The sequence below is a fragment of the Plecotus auritus genome (genome assembly GCF_963455305.1).
Source record: "Plecotus auritus genome assembly, chromosome: 14".
In the NCBI taxonomy this organism is placed as follows: domain Eukaryota; kingdom Metazoa; phylum Chordata; class Mammalia; order Chiroptera; family Vespertilionidae; genus Plecotus; species Plecotus auritus.
Window position 1 is genome coordinate 1,543,605 of NC_137780.1, and position 23,839 is coordinate 1,567,443.

Genomic DNA, 23,839 nt, shown 5'->3' on the forward strand with positions numbered 1-23,839 from the left:
AATTTACAAGGAAAATGCAAAGCATAGAAAGGAAACCTGTGGTTTTGATATGCGAGGAATCTTTTCCCCAGATGTATTCATGGCCGTTAACGATGAAGTGTGGGAGCCGATGAAGACACAGGATCTTATATAAAAAAAAATCGTGGCCGCTGTGGCTCAGTGGTTGAGCGTCGACCTGTGAACCAGGAGGTCACGGTTCGATTCCCGGTCAGGGCACGTGCCCGGGTTGTGGACTCGATCCCCACTAGGGGGCGTGCAAGAGGCAGTCGATCAATAATTCTCTTTCATCATGGATGTTTCCATCTCTCGCTCCTTCTCCCTTCCTTTCTGAAATGACTTAAAAAAAAGAAAGAAAAAAAATTTAAAATCTTGTTAAAAGGGTGTGTTCATATAAAAAGGGCTCACAATAAAATAAAATAAGATAAGATAAGATAAAATAAAATAAAATAAAATAAAATATAAAATAAAATAAATAAAATAAAATAATAAAATAAAATAAAATAAAATAAAATAATAAAATAAGATATAAAATAAAATAAATAAAATAAAATAAAATAAAATAATAAAATAAAATAAATAAAATAAAATAAAATATAAAATAAATAAAATAAAATAAAATAAAATATAAAATAAAATAATAAAATAAAATAATAAAATAAAATAAAAAAATAAAATAAAATAAAATAAAACAACACAAAGAGACTCACACCCTGTTTGAAAGAACAAAGGCTGCTCTTTAGGGGCTGAAGAAACAATGGAAGAGGCGGCTGATTTGTGCCCGATCCTCCAGGCAGTTGGACGCCCATTCATCGCGCTTCGGTAAAAGGCGTGCAGAATAGAAATGCGGGACTGAGCGGCAGCGGTTCCTGAACGTGGCCCGCACCTTGTTCTACCTTTTTTCATGGAGAATTCAAGCCCCGTGTTTTTTCAAGTTTCAATAGAACCTTCCTTTTTTTACCTGGAAGCGAGGAACAGTCCACCAAATCCCTGATGCGTCCTTCGCTTTTCTCCGCCGCCTGCCCGTCAGCCCCGGGAGTGTCTCAGAAAGGCGGGATTCTCTCAAGCCACGCCACCGAGACGTCTTCTCCTTTAAATGGAACATGCAACGTGTGCTAAAAAAACGGCTTTATCCTTCGCTATGTGCAGGCTTTCTAAGGCTCACTGAACCCGTTTCTGAACATATTCTGGATGAAATAGCCCTGGTGGGCCACCCACACAAGCTTCCCGTTTTACTCCCTAACATTAAAATTCACCCCGAACGTCCCCTCCAGCAAAGCCAACGGGATTTCTCTGGAAGGGGGGACCCGTGTCACGGGTAGGGGAGGGGGAAGACTAGGAATTGCGTGGCGGTCATAGTTCACTATTTTGCTCTTCCTGAAGGCTAAAAAAATTCATGAACGTGTCTTTCTTTTCCCCCAAAAACGACTCCGAAGGATCGGTGCCATGCCAGTCCTCCCCGTCTGTAGTCCGTCGTCTCTTCAGCGAAAATCCACCTCCGGGCCCGTGGCACTTCACCCCTTGAAGTGTGCAGACTCTCCTCGCTCACCGACGAGCTCACTGAAATTGTACCCCGCAGACGAGGTCTCACTTGCATTTGTGATTGACAAGCCTTGCTCGGGTCCCCTTTCCCACGGGAGGGCTTTTCGTAGATTCACGTGGTGGGTTCAGACGTCCCCCAAAGATACCCGATTCCGGAGCTGGGGCGCTTCCTGCTTGTGCGTCTCCGTCTATGGGTGCGCGTATCACACAGGAAGCAACGTAGAGTTTGTCACGGAACCGCATCAGCTCTGAGTGTCTACACGGAGCGGCCAGAAGATGATGATCTCTGAACGCATCATCATCTGGCCACTCCGTGTCTATCCTATAGAAGAAAAGGCCAATATGCAAATGGTCCCCTCGACCTGGAGTTCGATCAGCAGGCAGGCCGGCCCACCGCCCATGTCCCCTCCCCCTGGCCAGGCTGGCTGGACCCCACCCATGCATGAATTCATGCATTGGGCCTATTATATATATATATATATATATATATATATACACACACACACACACACACATACACTGAGTGGCCAGATTATTATGCATTCAGAGATCATAATCATCTGGCCACTCAGTGTCTATCCTATAGAATAAAAGGCTAATATGCAAATTGTCCCCTCCACCAGGAGTTTGACCAGCAGGCAGGCCGGCCAACCGCCCATGTCCCCTCCCCCTGGCCAGGCTGGCTGGACCCCACCCATGCACGAATTCATGCACCGGGCCTATAATACACACACACACACACACACACACACACACACACACACACTGAGTGGCCAGATTATTATGCGTTCAGAAATCATCATCATCTGGCCGCTCCATGTATATAACTCCCCTGCCTTCCATGTGTGTCTCCTGCAGATTTATCGAGAGAGAGAGAGAGAGAGAGAGAGAGAGAGAGAGAGAGAGAGGAAGAAACTTGGCTTTCAGCAAGTAGGTCAGCGATGTGGATGTATATTACACATGGTCAAACCCTCTGGCCCTGGCACCCGGACCCTGTCCTTCTCCTTGGTCCCTCTGGCCCTGGCACCCGGACCCTGTCCTTCTCCTTGGTCCCTCTGGCCCTGGCACCCGGACCCTGTCCTTCTCCTTGGCCCAGCGTTTAGGTGTGACTTCCTCGGAGCCGTGGGAGGCCACGGAGATGTCTTTTCATCACACCGCATGCGCCCGATCACATCCCTTCATTCAGTGCCTCATCAAACACACATCTCCTTCCTTCCCCCCTCATTCCTCATGCGCCCATTCATCCTACAGAAACCCAGAAATAAACACTCGACTCGTCGTAGCTTTACGTTTACCAGTTCTAGGCGAGTCCCCTTTACGGTAGACGTAACAAATGTTTTTTCCCTCGGAGGATCAAGCCATTCATCCCTAAAACGTAACTGCCAGTGAATTCGCTCTGCGAGTAAAGGAGACTCCCGATTCGGAGGGCGCTCCACGTTCCTGAGGAGTCGAGAGACACCCCGCATCATGTCAGCTGGTTGCTTTCAAGGTCAGACCCAAGGTCAGACGGTCCCCGGTCCATGATGCAACTGGAGGCTGCGGACGCCGTTCCTTCCCGGGGCGTTGGGCACACGTGGGGTCAGGTGGCCCAGGGACACTTTGCGTCTGTCTCATTAATGACTTGCATCGTTTGCCTATGACCTCAGGAATATATTCCCCTCCCACCTCCCCCAACAAAACAACAAAACACACACACGCGCACACACACACACACGCAAACACACACGCACAGACACACGCGCACACACGCACGCACGTGCGCACACACACGCGCTCGCACACACGAACACACGCGCACACACGCACGCACGTGCACACGCACACACACACGAACACACGCACACGCAGACACACACACGCACACACACGAACGCACGCACACACACGCACACACACAGGCACACACACACACGCACACGCACACACAGACACACATGCGCACACACACACAGACACACACGCACGCACCACCCTCTCTGCTGTTCTCATCTCCCGAAGTGTGTGTGCAGCAGGAATGGCCTTCGACCAAAAAAACCCTCATTTTTTAATAAAGAAAAGAGTGTCCTTTTTTCATGCTTCCTGCACCGTCGGGGGAAATCGCTATTCCAGGAGGTAGGGGCTGTCTGCCTCGGGGTGAGAGTGAACACACAGCCCGAGGTCACTCACAAGGAGTGGCCGGTGGGAGGGAGGGCCGCGTGCCGCAGGCGTGTGCTCCGCTGGTCGGAAGCCGCCCTGGACCTGGGGGGGTGTGGGCAGGGGGGGGCATGGCCCCTCCTTTTCCTGGAGGTTTGTGGGAGCCTTGCAGGAAGGCCCGGGCCGGCCGCCGGGGTCTGGGATCCCCACACAAGGCGCCTTTGTTCCCCGCCGGTCTCCGAGGGGACGTGACCCTGTCGGTTTCATTTGTCAGCGACCGTCGGCTCGCCCCGCTTCCTGTCATGAATGATGGGAAACAGGTTTTTCTGGAAATAAATTGGAGACTTTTCCAACGCGCGCACGTGGACCCTCCGAGGCCAGGGGGACCGGGGTGCGTCCTTTCTGGGCGCGCAGAGGCGGTAACCCCGGGGGAAACGCCCCGGTGCTGCCTCACCCCGCTGCCGGCTCCTCCTCTCTCCCAGAAGAAATGGAAAATGAAAAGGACAGAAATTAAATAGATAAATAAATGAATGAATAAATGAATAAATGAATGAATAAACCCAGCAGCTTCTGCTCGCATTCCTTGGCATGGACGGAACAGAATCGGGGATTTTTTTCAGGCGGCCACAACAATGAATGAACAGATCCCCGTATGAAGGGTTGAACTCTTTTTTAAAGAAATATATATATATATTTTATTGATTTTTTTACAGAGAGGAAGGGAGAGAGATGGAGAGTTAGAAACATGGATGAGAGAGAAACATCCATCAGCCGCCTCCTGCACACCCCCTACTGGGGATGTGCCCGCAACCCAGGTACATGCCCTTGACCAGAATCGAACCTGGGACCCTTGAGTCTGCAGGCCGATGCTCTATCCACTGAGCCACACCGGTGAGGGCAGGGTTGAACTCTTGAATACCCCACAGAAAGGTTTCCAGAAGCCACTCAAACAGTAGCATGCTAACACACAGGAATGAGCCTGGCCCGTGTGGCTCGGTGGTGGAGCGTCGACCTAGGAACCAGGAGGTCAGGGTTCGATTCCCAGTCAAGGGCACAGGCCCGGGTTGCGGGCTCCATCCCTAGTGGGGGCGTGCAGGAGGCCGCCGATCCATGATTCTCTCTCATCGTGGATGTTTCTCTCTCCCTCTCCCTTCCTCTCTGACACCAATAAAATACATACATATATATATATATATATATATATATATATATATATATATATATATATGTATTTTTAAAAAGACGGTAATAAGATCTATTCTAATATAAAGCCTTTCCCGTGGAGACATGTGGCCCGCCTGTCTACCTCTCTCTCCGCCTTTGAAACAGCGGCCAGCACACTGGCTCGCATGCATTCGGATCCTGAAGGAGCCAGCACATCTGGAAGTTTGAGAAGCAAAGTGAACTGGTGAGAGGGGGTGGGCGGGGGGGGCGGGCTGGGGCGGGGAGAAGGGGCGGGGAGTCTGGGTTTAAAAATGCAGATGTTGAACACGGCTGCCAGTCAGGCCCAAGGAAGCAGAAGCCACGGGCGGAAAATTAAAATCGTCGCCTGGGCCCCGGCCAAGCTGAGCGCGACGGGACCGTAACCCAATCCGGAGGGGGGGGGGGGCGCCCCCACCCGGATCTGAGACACAGCGGTACCCCGCGCCCTTGTGTGACTGAGCCGTTTCCAGGAAGTCTTTGTCCTTCGAGAGCAGGAACGTGGCCCAGATGCTGCCCTCTCTCTGGTCATCAGCAAGGGGCAGTCCTCAGTCCTAACCGGTGTGGCTCAGTGGATAGAGCGTCGGCCTGCGGACTGAAGGGTCCCGGGTTCGATTCCGGTCAAGGGCATGGACCTTGGTTGCGGGCACATCCCCAGTGTGGGGCGTGCAGGAGGCAGCCGATGGGTGGTTCTCTCATCATGGATGTTTCTATCTCTCTCTCCCTCTCCCTTCCTCTCTGACATCAATAAAAATATTTTTTTTAATATATTTTATTGCTTTTTCACAGAGAGGAAGAGAGAGGGATAGAGAGTTAGAAACATCGATGAGAGAGAAACATCCATCGGCCGTCTCCTGCACACCTCCCACTGGGGATGTGCCCGCAACCAAGGTACATGCCCTTGACCGGAATCGAACCCGGGACCCTTCAGTCCGCAGGCCGATGCTCTATCCACTGAGCCAAACCGGTTTCGGCAATAAAAATATTTTTTAAAAAAAAAAGATGAAAAGGAAAATATGTGGGATAAGGAAAATGAGATGAGGAGTTAGGGAATTAATTGATAATATTTCCACAAGCGATGAGAGAGAGAGAGAGGAGGGAGGGGAGGAGACGAGGGGGGGGAGGGGAGGAGGAAAGATGGGAGGGGAGAGAGTTTGAAGTATTAATTTAAAATAGTCTTTTGCCCGGCTGACGTGACTCAGTGGTTGGGTGTCAACCTATGAACCGGAGGTCAGGGTTCGATTCCTGGTCAAGGGCACATGCCCTGGTGGTGGGCTCGATCCCCAGTAGGGGGCGTGCAGGAGGCAGCCGATCCATGGTTCTCTCTCATCATTGCTATTTCTCTCTCTCTCTCTCTCTCCCCACCTTCCTCTCTGAAATCAATATATATATATATATATATATATATATATATATATATATATATACACATATATATATATGTATGTATATATATATATATATATATATATATATATATATATATATATATTTAACCCAAAAACGTGAATGACAGGAATAGAAGTGCATTCTCAAAGACGGAAGGCGTCATCTCGAACCTGAGAAGGTCAACGGACATCATTCTAAGTAGCGTCTCTTACAGGATTGTTTTAACCAAACCCCGGGATTCTCGAATTCGTTAGCAAAACAGCAAAGGCACGCTTGTTGGCTTGTCTTTCCTTGAAGAAGAATAACTGAAAGGGAGGAAGGCCTGCTCTCTGGGACTCGAGGAATGAAACGGAGACAGCATCGTCTAATGCAGAGAGATTAATTCGTCTCTTTAGGGAAATTAAATGACAAAAAGCAAGGCAAGTCTATGTCCTAGGCTGGGGAGTAGAATCGCGATGACTCTAACCAAGGTCCTGATAGGGCTTCATCGTTTCAAACCTTTTCCTGAGCAAGGGAAGCGCATTCAAATGAAAACGAATTCTGCCAAAACCGGTTTGGCTCAGTGGATAGAGCGTCAGCCTGCGGACTGAAGGGTCCCGGGTTCGATTCCGGTCAGGGGCATGTACCTTGGTTGCGGGCACATCCCCAGTAGGGGGTGTGCAAGAGGCAGCTGATCGATGTTTCTCTCTCATCGATGTTTCTAACTCTCTATCCCTCTTCCTTCCTCTCTGTCAAAAATCAATAAAATATATTTAAAAAAAAAATGAAAACGAATTCTCATAATGCATTAGCGTCTCGGGAGCCGCCCAGACCTCGCGTTGCATCGTTTCGTGGGTCCCTGACAAGACTTATTTGATGAGGGCGGGGCCCCCGACCGTGTTTTCTGGGGCCCAGCTGGGAACCCTGCCAAAGGGGAGCCGTGGGGTCCGAGCAGCTGGCAGACCCACGTGGAGGGTGGGGCTGGGGAACATTCCCATTTGCCGGGCACGGCCTGGGCGTCACACCATCTCTCCCCTTGCGTCTTGGGCAGGGATGTTGGCAGAATGACGAGCAGATCCGCCCAGGACACCGAAGGCGGTTTGATCTACATCTTGGACGGCGGTCCCACCAATGTTCTGTCCCCAAAGAGGGGCGTCCCCATTGGGCCCAGCACGTGGATGTGGCTCAGGAGGTCATCCCTCTTGGTTCAGTTGAAATTCTTTGTTCTTTCCACCACGGATCACTGTTCCTCCCTCCACCCCCCGCCTCTCTCTTCCTTTCCTTTGTCCCTGACAGGTGTCCTTTATATTTTTAAAATATATATTTTTATTGATGTCAGAGAGGAAGGGAGAGGGCGAGAGAGAGAAACATAAATGAGGAGAGAGAATCATGGATCGGCTGCCTCCTGCACGCCCCACCCTGGGGATGGAGCCCGAAACCCGGGCATGTGCCCTGACCGGGAATCGTACCGTGACCTCCTGGTTCCTAGGTCAACGCTCAACCACTGAGCCACGCTGGCCGGGCAATATGAGTTTTTTTGTGTTTTTTTTTTAAAGATTCTTTGGAAATCAGATACAATCTATCCCGTGCCTTTTCTATGGCTGTCCTTGGGGGCCACCTATAATTCCCTAGTCATCCCTGTGCACGGAATCATGGGAAATTCCGCACCGGTCTTGGGTGGTTCCGGGACATTCTTCCATAGATAGATTACGTGTTGAATCAGTGAGCAGAATTATCTTGGTCTGATGGCGTTTTTTTTACACATCACTTATGTTTTGCAGAAGTTTGCGTGCCATGCCAGCGATGAACTCTGCGTTGCCAAGGAAACGGTCTCCAGGAGGGAGGCCCCTCACCGATCAGCAGGTGGGGCCTTTGATCACGTGACGATGGGTGGAGCTGGGGGAGGTGCAGAGCATGCTGGGACAGCTCTCAGGTCTTCGGGAATAGCCGCAGGTGGGTAACCTTAAACCAGGGGTCCTCAAACGTTTTAAACAGGGGGCCAGTTCCCTGTCCCTCAGACCGTGGGAGGGCCGGACTATAGTTTAAAAAAAAAAAACTATGAACAAATTCCTAGGCGCACTCGGGCCCGGGATGCGTCGGCTACTAAGCAGGACAGGCAGCGGCCCCCGGCGGGCCGGATCCATGTCCTCGGCGGGCCGCATGTGGCCCGCGGGCTGTCGTTTGAGGACCCCTGCCAGTGACTCCTCCCCTGGGGGTGGGGTGGTGGGGGGAACAGGCAGGGAAGGAGGCTCCCTTCTACTGAAGGAAAACCACTCCCTCAGACATTTTTTTAAAAAATATTTTTTATAGATTTCAGAGAGGAAGGGGGAGAGAGAGAGAGAGAGAGAGAGAGATACATCAATGATGAGAGAGAATCATGGATCGGCTGCCTCCTGCACACCCCCGACTGGGGATCGAACCTGCAACCTGGGCCTGTGCCCTTGACCGGGAATCGAACCCGGGACCCTTCAGTCCGTAGGCCGGCGCTCTATCCACTGAGCCACATCGGCCAGGGCAGTGTGACATGTGTTTTATTCCAGACGATTCACCGTAAAGGTTCGTTCCTGCCAGACGCCAGGCGCGCGTGTGTGTGTGTGTGTGTGTGTGTGTGTGTGTGTGTGTTCTGCTGAGTCGTATACACAAAATGCCACCCTCTTCTTCAGGAAGAAAAACCACAGCGTTCTTCCCGTCGAAGCTACAAATACCATGAGACCTGCCAGATGGAGGCCCTTGAAGCTCACGTCTCACCCCTTCACACGCAGACGTGTGTCTTTCGGGCACGTTTTTGGAGCAGGACATCAGCACCGGGTCGCCTACGATAGCCGTGGGTGGGGGAGTCCGCGCCGCCGGGAAAGCACGCCCTGCCTTTCGTGTGGTGTTGGCGACGCGGCTCCGATGGGAAAGGCAATCTCGCTCCGCTTGAGACGGGAGCACAAAGCCATCTCCCTGCCGGGCAGATCAAAGGGAGCGTTTTTATCTGCCTCCCGACCACGGCTGACCCCGCAATTTTTACAGGGTTCCCGTCTCCACGCCAGAGCTCACGTGTCTTCGACGGCATGTACATGACAGCCTTCCGTGGCCGCCCAGGCAAAACACGCGTGGCCTGATGGGACCCCGTGTTGTAACCTGTCAGGACGTCCCAGCTACCAATGCCGGCTCCTGTGCTCGCCCGTGCTTCTCCCCGTGGCGGGGAAAATGGAGCAGATGGTCTTTTAACCCTGGTTTGTGGGGTAAGCGGATCAAGCTGGCTTCTGTTGGCTTCCTCGTGTAAACCAGCCTGTGCCTTTGTGTTCTTCGGCTCTATCCCCTCCGCCTGTTTGTGTGCGTGTGGTTGGTGGTGTTGTCTTAAATATATTTGTGTTGATTTCAGGGAGAGGAGGAGAGAGGGAGAGAGAGAGAGAGAAACATCCATGATGAGAGAGAATCAGGGATCGGCTGCCTCCTGCACGCCCCACCCTGGGGATGGAGCCCGCCACCCGGGCACGTGCCCTTGACCGGGAATCGAACCGTGACCTCCTGGTTCCTAGGTGGACGCTCAGCCACGGAGCCACGCCGGCCGGGCTAGACTAGGAATGTCTGAGCCTTAGGGTTTGTGGATGGCGTAAGGGCCGTTAGGTGAAACTTAAAGGCGCGAATGAGGGACCACAGAGAATACTGGGCCGTAGAAGGCTTTCTTTCTAAAGACCCAAAGGTGCTCACACTGTGTCGGTAGAAGCGCTGTTGGTGGTGGGGTGCCCGTAGCTGTCTGGACCGTCCTGTGAAGTGGGTCTCGCTAAATCAGTCAGCCATGCCACACGTTTAGAGCAGATTTATATTTCAGGAACCCCCGTGTCTCTGTGGGTTGGTGTCTACCGATGGGGTTGGGGTAGAAGGCAAGAGGGGAAGCCTTAACGGACCTGAATGTCTCCATTAGCAACCGGTGCTGGCAAGTCCCTCGCCCCAGCTGTTGCTAGTTAAGTCTCCCGTGGACCCACCCGTGGTCGGCAAACTCCTTCGTCCACAGAGCCAAGTGTCACAAGTACAACGACGGACATTCCTTTGGAGAGCCACATTTTTTTTAAACGTAAACTTCTTCTCACGCCACTTCTTCCACATAGACTCGCCCAGGCAGGCCGTGGTCTTTTGTGGAAGAGCCACACTCCAGGGGCCAAAAGAGCCGCAGTTTGCCGACCACGGCCTAGGCCTTGAGCTCTTGTACATGGTTAGGCTAGCTCGCCATCCAAGTGGGGGAAGATGTGCTGAGGAAATACGGTTGTAGGTCGGCCGTACATTTCCGTAGGGAGTATTTCCTTGTTTCCAAGTTTTTTGTTTTTTTCTTGTTTTTTTTTTTTTCCCCTTTATATATATTTTTATTAAGGTATTATATGTGTACATATCTTACCATTGCCCCCCCCCCACCCCACTCCCATACATGCCCTCACCCCCCAATGTTTTGCATCCGTTGGTTACTCTTATATGCATGCATATACGTCCTTCGGTTGATCTCTTATCTCCCCCACCTCTCCCTAACCTTCCCGCTGTAATTGGACAGTCTGTTCGATGCTTTACTGCCTCTGTATCTATCTTTTTGTTCATCAGGTTATAATGTTTTTTATTATCCACAAATGAGTGAGATCATGTGGTATTTTTCTTTCATTGACTGGCTTATTTCACTCAGCATAATTCTTCTTCATCTCGGATATTGGAAAGCAACTGAGCTGCTTTGGGAAAGAAAGGAGGAGGAGGAAGAGGAGGCGATAGAGGAGGGGGGGAGGAGGAGGCGGGATGGGGGGCGGGGAGGGAGAGGAGGAGGTGGAGAGGAGGCTGATGCACCCAGAGGTTTAAGAAGGAGATGAAAAGTTTGATTTGTTACAAAATAGAAAGCATTCAACGCCTCGTCTGGGGCAAAAGAACAAAGGGAAAACCCATTAAGCCTCCTTGCTCTTCAAAGGGAAAAGGATGGAGGGTTATGTGTTGTGACAGATTGAGATCAAATGGATTTGCCGGGGGCTCTGGGGACCTGGGAGGGGAGGTCTGGCTGGAGAGACCACGTGGCACCAGGGGTGACGCTGAGCGGAAGGGGGTGGGGGTGGGGGAGGACTGCCAAGTTCTAGGTTCTTAAATGCACTTTAAAAACAAACAAACAAACAGAAAAGGGATTTAAAAAACTCAGAATAGGGGCCCCCGGCTGGCATGGCTCTGTGGGTGAGCGTGGACCTATGAACCAGGAGGTCAGGGTTCGATTCCCGGTCAGGGCACAGGCCCCGGTTGTGGGCTCGATCCCCAGTGTGGGGTATGCAGGAGGCAGCTGATCCATGATTCTCTCTCATCATTGCTATTTCTCTCTCTCTCCCTCCCTCTCCCTTCCTCTCTGAAATCAATACAAATATATATATTTTTTAAAAAGACTCATTTTATGCAGTTTCAAGGGTAGAACATGGAATAAAATGTGCCACCTCCACCAGCCCATGGTCTCTCTCCCTCCCTCTCTCTCTCTCTCTCTCACACACACACACACACACACACACACACACACTCTCTCTCTCTCTCTCTCTCCCTCTCTCTCTCTCTCTCTCTCTCTCTCACACTCACACACTCTTGTCCTAAATAAGAAATGCCACGTTATGGAAAAATATACTATTTACAAGTATATAAATACCCTGCATTTTAGGAGACATCTGTTTTATATTTCTCAGAATGCCATGTAAATTTTTTTCCCCCATTATTTCTCCTAAAGGACTTCAGACTCACCATCCTAGATGCACATCTGGTTTGAAATGTTGACGGTCCATTCCTGTAAGATATCTTTAGCAACCGGGGAAGATTAACAACAAAAAGAAAGAAAGGAAGAAAGGAAGAAAGAGAGAGAGAGAGAGAGAGAGAGAGAGAGAGAGAGAGAGAGAGAGAGAGAAAGAAAGAAAGAGAGAGAGAGAAAGAGAGAGAGAAAGAAAGAAAGGAAAAGAAAGAAAGAAAAGGCTTATTTTACTAATAGTTAAGATGCCGTCAGTGGCGGTTTACAAACATTGTACCTCCAGCCCGGCCCGTGTGGCTCCGTGGTTGAGCGTCCACCTCTGAGCCAGGAGGTCCAGGGTTCGATTCCCTGATCAGGGCCCACGCCCGGGTTGTGGCTCGATCCCCCGTGTGGGGCCTGCAGGAGGCAGCCGATCCGTGATTCTCTCTCCTCGTGGGTGTTTCTACCTCTCTCTCCTCCCTTCCTCTCTGAAATAAAAAATACATATATATATATATATATATTAAAAACGAAAAGAAAAGGAACGCAGTTTGAGGCACACTCTCGGAGCGCCGCTGACTGCAGTGTCTCCGGCTGCACCGAGAGATAAACCAGGAGTGGGAACCGGCCCGCGGAAGCCGCCAGCTCTCTGGACGCTGATGCAGAGCGCAGTCATTACAGCCCGGAGGTGCCGGCCAGAGAGCCCTGGAGAGAACATTAACTTAGGGTGTTTCTAAAGCTCTGCCTCACAGTATGTTTTTTTTTGGGAAAAATATCTCCTCCAAAATGATTTCAGTAAAAAAAAAAAAAAAAAAAAAAAAAATACATCCAAGAAGGCTAGAATACTTTCTCTTAAGAACATTAATACTGACGGCATTAACCATGGGTTAAACCTCGAGTCAAAAAGTTTGCCCACCCCTGTTAACCTCATTCACATTCAATTCTTTTCTAAAATTCCCACAGGTGGTATCTCGTGATCCTTTTTTTTTTTTTTTTAATTTACTGTCTCTCACCCTCCTTCCGCCATCCTCACCGTGCAAACATTTGTGTTATTACATGTAGAGCCGGCGTTTCCTTAAAGCTCGTGGGAAACAGCGCTGCGGATCGCATACGTTGCCCCTCACGACGGGAAGCGCAGGTGCCGTGTGCTTTAGGGAGCCAGGCGTGCGCGCCCCAGACCGTCCAGAAATAGCCAGGGTCGCAAAGAACCCCGTCGGCGGAGAAGGAGGTGGGGGAGCTTGGCGGGGGGCGGGGGGGGGGGGGAACTCTGGGTGGTAGATGGAGTTTTGCACGGAGCCTAGGACATGGGAGGGATGCCATCCGTATTCTAAACACACGACGGTAACGCGCGGCCTGTCACGGCCCGTGAGAGAATCACAAAGTCATGTCGGACTGTTTCCCAGGGAAAACAATAAACCCCCAGCAGGTGTTTTTCTGATGACGCGTATCCCGTCTCCTCCTCGGAGACATTTCTTTTTCCAACAGTCGGATGCGTTTTTCCCTAGAAAAAAATGCTCATTTTCTGGCATGTGCATGTTACTCTGAATTTGCCAAGATTCATGCTTTTAAAAATCCCAGCGGAACAGGCAAGTCGTGGCCGTGTGGACTGGGGGTTCCTTTTGAAAGAAAAAAATTTGGGGGGGGAATGTGTTTTTATTGATGTCAGAGAGGAAGGGAGAGGGACAGAGAGAGAAACATCCATGTGAGAGCGCCACGTGGACGGGTTGCCTCCCGCACGTGGGGATCCTGCAAACGGAGGTACGTGCTCTTGACCTGGAGTCGAACCCACGACCCCTGGGTTCCCAGGCGGACGCTGTAACCAGGGAGCCACGCTGGCGAGGGCCACGCTGCCGCGCTTCCTCCCGGAGCAGCAGCAGGAGCCCCGTCGGCACAGGGGCCGCCCCGCAGGCCCAGCGTCCCCGTGCCGGGCTGTGCGCCTGGGCCATCTGCCAGGTGCGCCTCCTGGATGGAGGGGAAGCCCTCCGGGGAGGTGGCCGGGGACGTCCGACAGGGCTCACGCCGGGGTCTCGTGCCTCCCGGGGTTCGGAGAGAGAGGCATTTCCTCCCGTGGTGGGGGTGAGGGGGGACGGCGATGTTCCCAGTGCGGCCTCTCCCACGATTCGTTTGCAGGAGCAGAAAACACAGCGGGCCCGGCCCGTGTCCTCGGTGGTGGGAGCGGCGGCCCACCCACCAAAGGGTCGCAGGTTCGATTCCCTCCCGGTCAAGGGCACGTACCTGAGTTGCAGGTTCAGTCCCCGGCCTGTGGGGGCGCAAGTGGGAGGCAACCAATCGATGTGTCTCTCTCACATCAATGTTTCTCTCTCTCTCTCCCCCCCCTTATTCCTGCCTTACACCCTTACTTTTTTTATTTTATTTTTTTTAAATATATTTTATTGATTTTTTTACAGACAAGAAGGTAGAGGGATAGAGAGTTAGAAACATCAGCTGCCTCCTGCACACCCCCCACTGGGGATGTGCCCGCAACCAACGTACATGCCCTTGACTGGAATCGAACCCGGGACCCTTGAGTCCGCAGGCTGATACTCTATCCACTGAGCCAAACTGGTTAGGGCCCCTTACTTTAAAAAAAAAAAAAAAAGATCAATGGAAAAATATCTTTGGGTGAAGATTAGGTGAGCCCAGATTTGGTGGCTCAGGGGTGGAGCGTCGACCTGTGAACCAGGAGGTCAGGGTTCGATTCCCGGTCGGGGCACAGGCCCCGGTTGGGAGGCTCGATTCCCAGGGTGGGGCGTGCGGGAGGCAACCGATCCATGATTCTCTCTCATCATGGATGCCTCTCTCTCTCTCTTTCTCCCTCTCCCTTCCTCTCTGCAATCCATAAAAATGTTTTTTGTTTTTTTTTTTAAAGAAAATGAAACGGGTTAAACTATGAATCTCTCCACAGCTACGCTCTTGTCCCGAAACTGTTCAAACGAACGAGAGCAAAGCATACACGTCGCCTCCTTCCCCTCCCCGTGTCCACATCAGCGCCCACGCGCTCCATGTAGGTCACGGCGGCCACAGGGGAAAGGGCTGGGGACGGGAGGGACGGGAGATGCTCTATTTCACACTCTTGCCCTCCGGACGGCCCGGCGGAAGGCAGTCACCTCGATTAAACACAGGCCATCGCACAGGAGGGAGCATCCATGCCTGAGACGGACAACCTGAGCGGCCGAGTCCCCGCGGCCTCCCTGCGGCACAGCCCGCCGCTTCCTCCTGCTCCCCTGTCAGCTCGCGTGAGCCTGGGCCGTGTGGAAAAGGCGCTAGTTCCCGCATTCCGTGGCCCTCGGGCTCCAGGCACAGAAATTGCTTTGGTTTATTTATGACCTACTGACCTGAAGCAACACCGAAGTGCCGGATGGTCTCCCGGGCCAAAGAGGAGAAATCAGAACTAAAATAAACCTCGCCGCGATGCACCATGGTCTTTTTAAAAAAATCCTATATCGTAAAAGCCTAATATGCAAATCGACCAAATGGCGGAACAACCGGTTGCTATGATGCGCACTGGCCACCAGGGGGCAGACGCTCAATGCAGGAGCTGCCCCCAGCCCCCAGGCCCCAGGCCAGCCAAGGCGGGTGCCACCGAGGGCCCCCCCCCCCGCCATTGCCCCGCTGGTTGCCCCACATATCGGCCCTGATCACCTGATCACCGGCCAGGCCTAGGGACCCTACCCATGCATGAATTTTGTGCACCAGGCTTATAGTATATATATATATAAAATATATATATATATATATATATATATATATATATATATATATACACACACACACACACTATATATATATGTGTGTGTGTGTGTGTGTGTGTGTGTGTATATATATATATATATATATATATATATATATATATATATATATATATATATTGATGTCAGAGAGGAAGGGAGAGGGAGAGAGAGAAACATCCATGATGAGAGAGAATCATGGGTCAGCTGCCTCCTGCACGCCCCTCACTGGGGATCGAGCCCACAACCTGGGCATGTGCCTTGACTGGGAATCCAACCAGTGACCATTTTATTCTTTTTAAATATATTTTTACTGATTTGGGAGAGGAATGGAGAAGGAGAGAGAGAAACATCCATGATGAGAGAGAATCATGGATCGGCTGCCACCTGCACGCCCCCCACTGGGGATGGAGCCCACAACCCGGGCTGTGCCCTGACAGGAATCGAACCGTGACCTCCTGGTTCATAAGTTGACGCTCAACCCCTGGGCCACGTCGGCCGGGCCGTTCTTATTCCTTTTGGAAATGGCTTCAAGCTACTTCGCTGTTTGTCCCCCACCCCCTCCCCTCCTGATACCTGCAGAGACGGGAGCGTCAGCCGGATTCGGAGTCTGAGGTTTGCTTCAGTGAACATTCAACGCTGTCGGTGAGTTTGGAATTAAAGTCAAAACCATCGACCGTTGATTGTACCCTATGGCTAACCATCACCTGCCAACCTACCTACCTACCTACTCGACGGCTTCCAAATCCGCCGGCGACCGGACACCCAAGCAGAACCCTCTGGGACGGACGCCCCCTCCCCCCGGGCAGAGACGAGGTGGTCCAAGGTCACAATCAACATTCATTGCTGTCGGTGGGTTGAGCAGTGCGGACGAGCTCACTGAACAGTGAATGCAACTGTGGCTCCGTTTTCCACGGTGGCGACCGAGCGAGAGAGAGAGAGAGTGAGTCTGGCTCCGAAAGACTCGTCGTCCGAAGGGAGCATGTCCGTAAGAGGGGTGTCCTGCAGTTCCCCGGGTTTATCTACTCATTTCCTATCGCGTGTCAGGTTCTGAGGAAAAAGGCCCTCGTTTGGGCAAAGAGGAATGATGCTTCTCTGCACTTCTGTGTGTTATAAAAAATATATATATATATGTATAGGGAGAACTTTAGGAGAAAAGGTTGACGTTTCGTGCGGATCTACCGTGTGAACGTGTAAGTTCGCGACCTCGGGGCTGTCACGGGGGTTGAAGGAGGAGGCAGATGGGCACCTGAGAGTCAGTGATGCAGGGGATTTATTCTCAGAGCTCCACACGCAATGAGTTGATTCTCTCTCTCTGTTTTTTAAAAATAATTTTTGTTGATTTCAGAGAGGAAGGGAGAGAGAGAGAGAGAAAGAGAGAAAGAGCGATAGTAACATCCATGATGAGAGAGAATCCTGGATCGGCTGCCTCCTGCACGCCCCCCGCTGGGGATCGAGCCCACCACCCGGGCCTGTGCCCTGACCGGGAATCGAACCCTGACCTCCTGGTTCCTAGGTGGACGCTCCACCACGGAGCTAAGCCAGCCAGGCTGATGGATTGACTCTGTCTGTGAAACATCAGATACAATGAACCCCGAAAAGGGAATGCAAGTCAGAAAAGAAAAAAAAAAGGAGGGAAAGGTTTGGGGAATAGTTCTAATTCTTCTCCCCGCCATGGACCACAGATGAAATGCGTGCTTTGAACTTTACACGAGTTTAAAGGATTTTCCGAGGGTTATTTTTGGCTGTGAATGATTTTTCTCTTCGATGCTGACTTTAAAACCCAACGTTCCCCTGGACCTTAAGGTAAGAAAAATTCCAACACGGAATTTTCCTTATTTTCGTAAGATTATCAGTGATAGCCAGCAAGAACAGCGACCATTTACTTAGCAGTCAAATTGTTATTTTTACTAATCCTTTCTTTTACCTCCACAATGCTATGACAATCCTATATCCACGGAGTGGCCAGATGATGATGATCTCTGAATGCATAATAATCTGGCCACTCAGTGTGTGTGTGTGTGTGTGTGTGTGTGTGTGTGTGTGTATTAGAGGCCCGGTGCATGAATTTGTGCATTCGTGCATGGGGGGGCGGGGTCCGGCCAGCCTAGCCAGGAGGAGGGGACATGGGCGGTTGGCCGGCCTGCCTGCTGGTTGAACTCCTGGTCGAGGGGACAATTTGCATATTAGCCTTTTATTAATAGGATGTACACTGAATGGCCAGATTATTATGCGTTCACAGATCATCATCATCTGGCCACTCAGTGTGTGTGTGTGTGTGTGTGTGTGTGTGTGTGTGTGTGTATGTATTTCTATTGATTTCAGAGAGGAAGGGAGTGGGGAAGAGAAATAGAAAACATCAATGATCAGAGGGAATCATGGATCGGCTGCCTCCTGCACGCCCCCTACTGGGGATCGAGGGCCACCTGGGCATGTGCCCTGACCGGAATTGCACCATGACCTCCTGGTTCATACGTCGATGCTCAACCCCTGAGCCCCGCCGGCCGGGCCATCCAATATATTTTAATGGATCTTCATCACAGTGTCCAACTCCCTCCCCATCCTCTGTAGACAAACCCACTCTTCTCTCTCTCTCTCTCTCTCTCTCTCTCTCTCTCTCTCTAGAAAAGCAGATGGGGAATTCCTTCAGGACCCTCCCACACTCCCCTCCCCGTGCAGTGTCCCTGAAATATCAGCCCCGAATAGTCAGAACGAGCGATTCCGCTGTGCTCCCTGCCCAGGCGCCTCTCAGCCCTGGAGGGAGATCTTGGACCCACGGCCATGAACCCCAGACGTCGCTCCGGCGCCACATCACACACAGCCACGCTTAGGGTGCCCGCTCCGCGCCCGCAGAGCGCTCACCTCGGGCGGCCCCCTCCTGCCCGGTAAGTGCTAACACAGGTGCAGCCACCGCGGGAAGGGAGACAGTTTGCAGATGAAAACGAGAGGCTCAGCAGAAACAGGCGGGTGGGCGGGCCGGGCGGGCGTGCCAGCATCACACACGCTCAGTCCCATGGCCCACGCTCCCACGAATCGCCATCAGGATTCTCGGGCCCCGGCTCTGCGTTCGTTACCGAGAGTCACTTTCGGAGCAAAAAAGAAAAAAAAAAAACACCAAAAACGGGCGGAATCTGTGGGAGACTAGGCAGCCCCCCCAAACGCACAGAGCACGGGATTGACGAGAGATCTCTGCACCCCACGCCGGAGCCGGAGCCGGAGCCGGTTCATGGCCACGAGGGACGCTCGTAACTTTTCAGGCGACTGTACTACGAGGGGTAGCTCCCAGCTGCAGGGGGACCTGATCAACTGTGCCCCTTGGAATAATTTCATTTCCTTTTCTTTTCTTTTCTTTTCTTTTCTTTTCTTTTCTTTTCTTTTCTTTTTTTAAAATATATTTTTACCCTGGCCGGTTTGGCTCAGTGGAGACAGCGTCAGCCTGCGGACTGAAGGGTCCCAGGTTCAATTCCGGCCAAGGGCACATGCCCGGGTTGTGGGCTCGATCCCCAGTAGGGGGTGGGGAGGGGTGCAGGAGACAGTCGATCCATGATTCTCTCTCATCATGGATGTTTCTCTCTCTCTCTCCCTCTCCCTTCCTCTCTGACATCAATAAAAATATATTTCAAAAAATAAAAGTAAGAAAATATACTTTTATTGATGTCAGAGAGGAAGGGAGAGAGAGAGAGAGAGAGAGAAACATCCATGATGAGAGAGAATCATGGATCAGCTGCCTCCTGCACGCCCCCTACTGGGGATGGATCCCGCCACCTGGACAGGTGCCCTTGACCGGGAATCGAACCGTGACCTCCTGGTTCATAGACGGATGCTCAGCCACCGAGCTACGCCGGCCGGGCCATGCTATAGGATTTTTAATAAAAGACGGGAATTCTCGGCGAAAACCCCCTCTGGGTAAGATGGTCCACGCATCAAGGTCTGTGCACGGTTTGGGTGAAACAAACCTCAGAGTTCCTGGGTCCAAGTGTAAAGAGTCTTCGGCAGGGTTGGGTGGGCCAAGGTCATTCAAAGGTCACGGTCTTCTAGGAGTGTCCGCTGGTTGGAGCCAGTCTCGAAGAAACTTAGTTTTGCTGTCATCGGGAAACTTCCATTGGCCGATGTGAAAGGGAGCTGGCGAAGGAGGTGGTGGTGGTGGTGGAGGTGTGGGGTGGGGGGCGTGGGGTCAGGGGAAACAGACAGGGCGTCCCGGGGAGAGAGAGAGAGGAGAAAAACAGGTCCGGACACCAGGCGTGGGGGAAGAAAGGCCGTGGGGGAGGACAGGCAGAGGCCAGTGCGCGGTGGCCCGAGTTCAAGGTCCGAGAAGAATCTATGAGCCGTGCTGGGTATGCGGGTCTACTGACCTCAGAGCCATGGGACCCCACCACGGATTTCAGAACGAACGGTGCGCGTGGGGACTGGCGGGGCCTGGGTGATCCGATTTGTGTTTCAAAAAACTCAGTGTGACCCGGCTGGTCCGGCGTGGCTCCGTGGTGGAACATCGACCTAGGAACCAGGAGGTCTCGGTTCGATTCCAGGTCAGGGCACAGGCCCGGGTTGCGGGCCCCATCCCCAGGGTGGGGGCGTGCAGGAGGCAGCCGATCCGTGATTCTCTCTCATTGTGGGTGTTTCTCTCTCTCCCTCCCTCTGCCTTCTGCTCTAAAATCAATTAAATAAAAAAAAAAAAAAAAGAGAGAGGCCGAGAGGCACCATGGTGATTGGGGGGGAGTCCCCAGGACCCCAAAACTGGTCGAGGCCCTCTGGTGCCCAGAGCTCCACACACGGGCTTTGAGGTGGAATTCTGAGGTTCTGGCCACGCTGGGGCGCTGACGTCTTGGTAGACAGCAGCACGCAGACGTGACGGTTGGTTCAATAGCGCCTGTGAGCTGAAATCCAAACGTGGCCGTTACTCGTCAGTCAGGGAGGACTTGGTTCCGTTCCCCCCCCCTACATGGAAGGCTTCGTAACATATATTCTCTTCCACGGGTCTGGGTTGGAAATAGAATAATCCGGACACCACGCCCAGGAAATGATTCTGAAGGATGAGAACAGTGTCTGTGTGTTCGTAGTAAGACTCCGCGATGGGCCGTTCTCAAAAAATCTATGCCTCTCTCTCACTTTCCTGGCCTGACGTCATAGAAAATGCCTTTTCAATATATTTTTTAAAAAATACATTTTATTGATTTTTTTACAGAGAGGAAGGGAGAGGGATAGAGAGTTAGAAACATCGATGGGAGAGAAACACCCATCAGCTGCCTCCTGCACACCCCCTACTGGGGATGTGCCCACCACCAAGGTACATGCCCTTGACCGGAATCTAACCCGGGACCTTTCTGTCCCCAGGCCGACGCTCTATCCACTGAGCCACACCGGCTTCGGCTAAATATAATTTTAATGATTTCAGAGAGGAAGAGAGAGGGAGAAAGAGCTAGAAACATCAACGATAAGAGAGTTATCGATCGCCTGCCTCCTGCACGCCCCCTCCTGGGGATGGAGCCCACAACCCGGGCGTGTGCCCCGACTGGGAATCGAACCGCGACCTCCTGGTTCCTAGGTGGACACTCCACCACTGAGCCACACTGGCCGGGCCTCACTGGTGACGTCAGAATCCCAGTTTAATCATTTCTCACCTACGCAGGCCTTAAACCAGGGGTGGGCAAACTTTTTGACTCGAGGGCCACCATGGGTTCTTAAACTGGACCGGAGGGCCGGAACAAAAGCATGGATGGAGTGTTTGTGTGAACTAATATAAATTCAAAGTCAAGGAGCGGAGGGGAGAGCAAGAGAACCAGATAGAACAGCCGGATCCGGCCCGCGGGCCGTCGTTTGCCCACGGCTGGTTTAGGGGGTTTTACGAGCTGCCCCAGGGCTGGCTCGGTGCCGGTGTCCGCCTGCCCCAGCCCAGGGCTGCTGTCCGGATGGCCAGCTCCAAGCCGGGCCGGAGCCCCCGGGGACCCACATCCCCTGTGCATGAATCCGGGGTGCCCTGTCTCCCCTGAGCCACTTCCCGCTGCACGTTTGCTGTCAGGACGCCGAGCAGTCGGGATCGCCTGACCTCATCCGCTGAATCTCAGAGCATCCGAGCTACTGCAGCTCACGGATCTTCATGTAAGAGAGAACGAGAACTTGGCAGAGCGCGGCTGTGATTGGAGACACGTGTTCCGGGCTGTGTCAGAAATCGCCGGGTTTTCTGGTTGAGCACGAACACGCGGCTGTGAGGCGCGGAAGACAAATGCTGGTGAGTTACGACGTGCCGACATCGCCGACATCCTCTGCGGGACGGCATCGTGGGGGCTTGAGCGTCGGGGAGATGCTTTTTCCAAAGAGGTCCAGTCGTCAGGAGAGGCAGGGATCTGCCCGATAACCCCGGAGAGTGAGCGTGTGCAAGTATGAATTACCCTTGTACCGGAAAGTGTCTTTTTAAAAATATACATGTATATTTTTTTATTGATTTTATTGATTTCAGAAAGGAAGGGAGAGAGAGAGACACATCAATGCTGAGAGAGCATCATGGATCGGCTGCTTCCCGTCAATGTCTCTCTTTCCCTCTCCCTTCTTCTCTCTCTAAAGATCAATTAAAAAAAAAAACATTTTTTAAGAACAATGGGGGCAGGTTCTTTCGGTAAATCGTCACTGAGCATTTCAAGGGCACGGGGATCGTCGTGTTCACACCAGCGACCACTTCCTGCCCCCTGGACATCTTGAAAGCAGGCGTCCTGGCCGTTGCACAGGTGGGAAAAAGCGAGGTGCGTTGTGCATTCCGGAAGAACATCCGTCTGTCCCTCACGTGCTGCCTGGGGCGTGCCGGCTCCCAGCAAGGCAGGTGCTCGGGGCTCGGTTTTGACAAGCGCCCGTCTTTCTGGGAGGCTTGCCGGCGTCTGTTGTCGGAGAATTTCAGAAAAGGCCGAGGCCCCTGGGTGTGCGAGCTGCGTGCCGGCAGACGCATCGAGTGCATTTTGCCATCCTGTGGGGTGAAACTCGAGGGACGTGAGAGCCTCTTATTTTTTCATTTGACGCGAGGATGAGGGTTGAGCTGGGGCGGCCCTGACGAGGCTGCAAAAGACAGCGCTGTATCTCCGTGAAAAGAATAATAAAGTTAAACAACATGAATCACAAGTATTTCTCACTAGAAAAGAACATCGGCGTTTAGCTACTTTCCTAGATTTATCACACTCCTGTAATCTGATGGTGTTTTGTTGTTTTATTTTTTTAAAAAACTGAGATTTAAGTAGATTATAAGTTTGAAAATGGAAAATTCAAAAATTCTTTTGAAAATGGATTTTCAAAATGGAACCAGGAACCAGGGCATCACGGTCCGATTCCTGGTCAGGGCACATGCCCGGGTTGGGGGCTTGATCCCCACTTTCATTCCAAAGACCCTTCAGTTTCTCAGTATCTAAACTCTGTCACAGCCGTGCTGTTTCGGGGGCTGGAAGGGATTCCTGACCCCAAAGACCAGGGTGCTGAGCGCAAAGACCAGGGTGCTAACCCCAAAGACCAGGGTGCCGACCCCAAAGACCAGGGTGCCGACCCCAAAGACCAGGGTGCCGACCCCAAAGACCAGGGTGCTAACCCCAAAGACCAGGGTGCCGAGCGCAAAGACCAGGGTGCTAACCCCAAAGACCAGGGTGCCGACCCCAAAGACCAGGGTGCCGACCCCAAAGACCAGGGTGCTAACCCCAAAGACCAGGGTGCCGAGCACAAAGACCAGGGTGCCGACCCCAAAGACCAGGGTGCTAACCCCAAAGACCAGGGTGCCGAGCACAAAGACCAGGGTGCCAACCCCAAAGACCAGGGTGCCGAGCGCAAAGACCAGGGTGCTAACCCCAAAGACCAGGGTGCCGACCCCAAAGACCAGGGTGCCGAGCGCAAAGACCAGGGTGCTAACCCCAAAGACCAGGGTGCCGACCCCAAAGACCAGGGTGCTGACCCCAAAGACCAGGGTGCCGAGCGCAAAGACCAGGGTGCTAACCCCAAAGACCAGGGTGCCGACCCCAAAGACCAGGGTGCCGACCCCAAAGACCAGGGTGCTGACCCCAAAGACCAGGGTGCCGACCCCAAAGACCAGGGTGCCAACCCCAAAGACCAGGGTGCCGAGCACAAAGACCAGGGTGCCGAGTGCCAAACCAACATGGCAGAGGGGCTTCTTGGGCAAACAAGGGCCGTGAGCAAA

At 52.3% G+C, this 23,839-nt stretch overlaps 1 long non-coding RNA gene across 1 annotated transcript in view; it reads left to right on the plus strand.

The window, feature by feature from the left end:
- The window catches only part of LOC308238765, a 45,673-nt gene extending 26,513 nt beyond the window's left edge, over positions 1-19,160 (plus strand). The window contains exons 2-3 of the long non-coding RNA XR_013959612.1: positions 8,022-9,470; positions 18,312-19,160. This is a non-coding gene — a long non-coding RNA (uncharacterized lncRNA). The remainder of the gene's footprint in view (positions 1-8,021; positions 9,471-18,311) is intronic.
- The last annotated feature ends 4,679 nt before the right edge of the window (positions 19,161-23,839 follow it).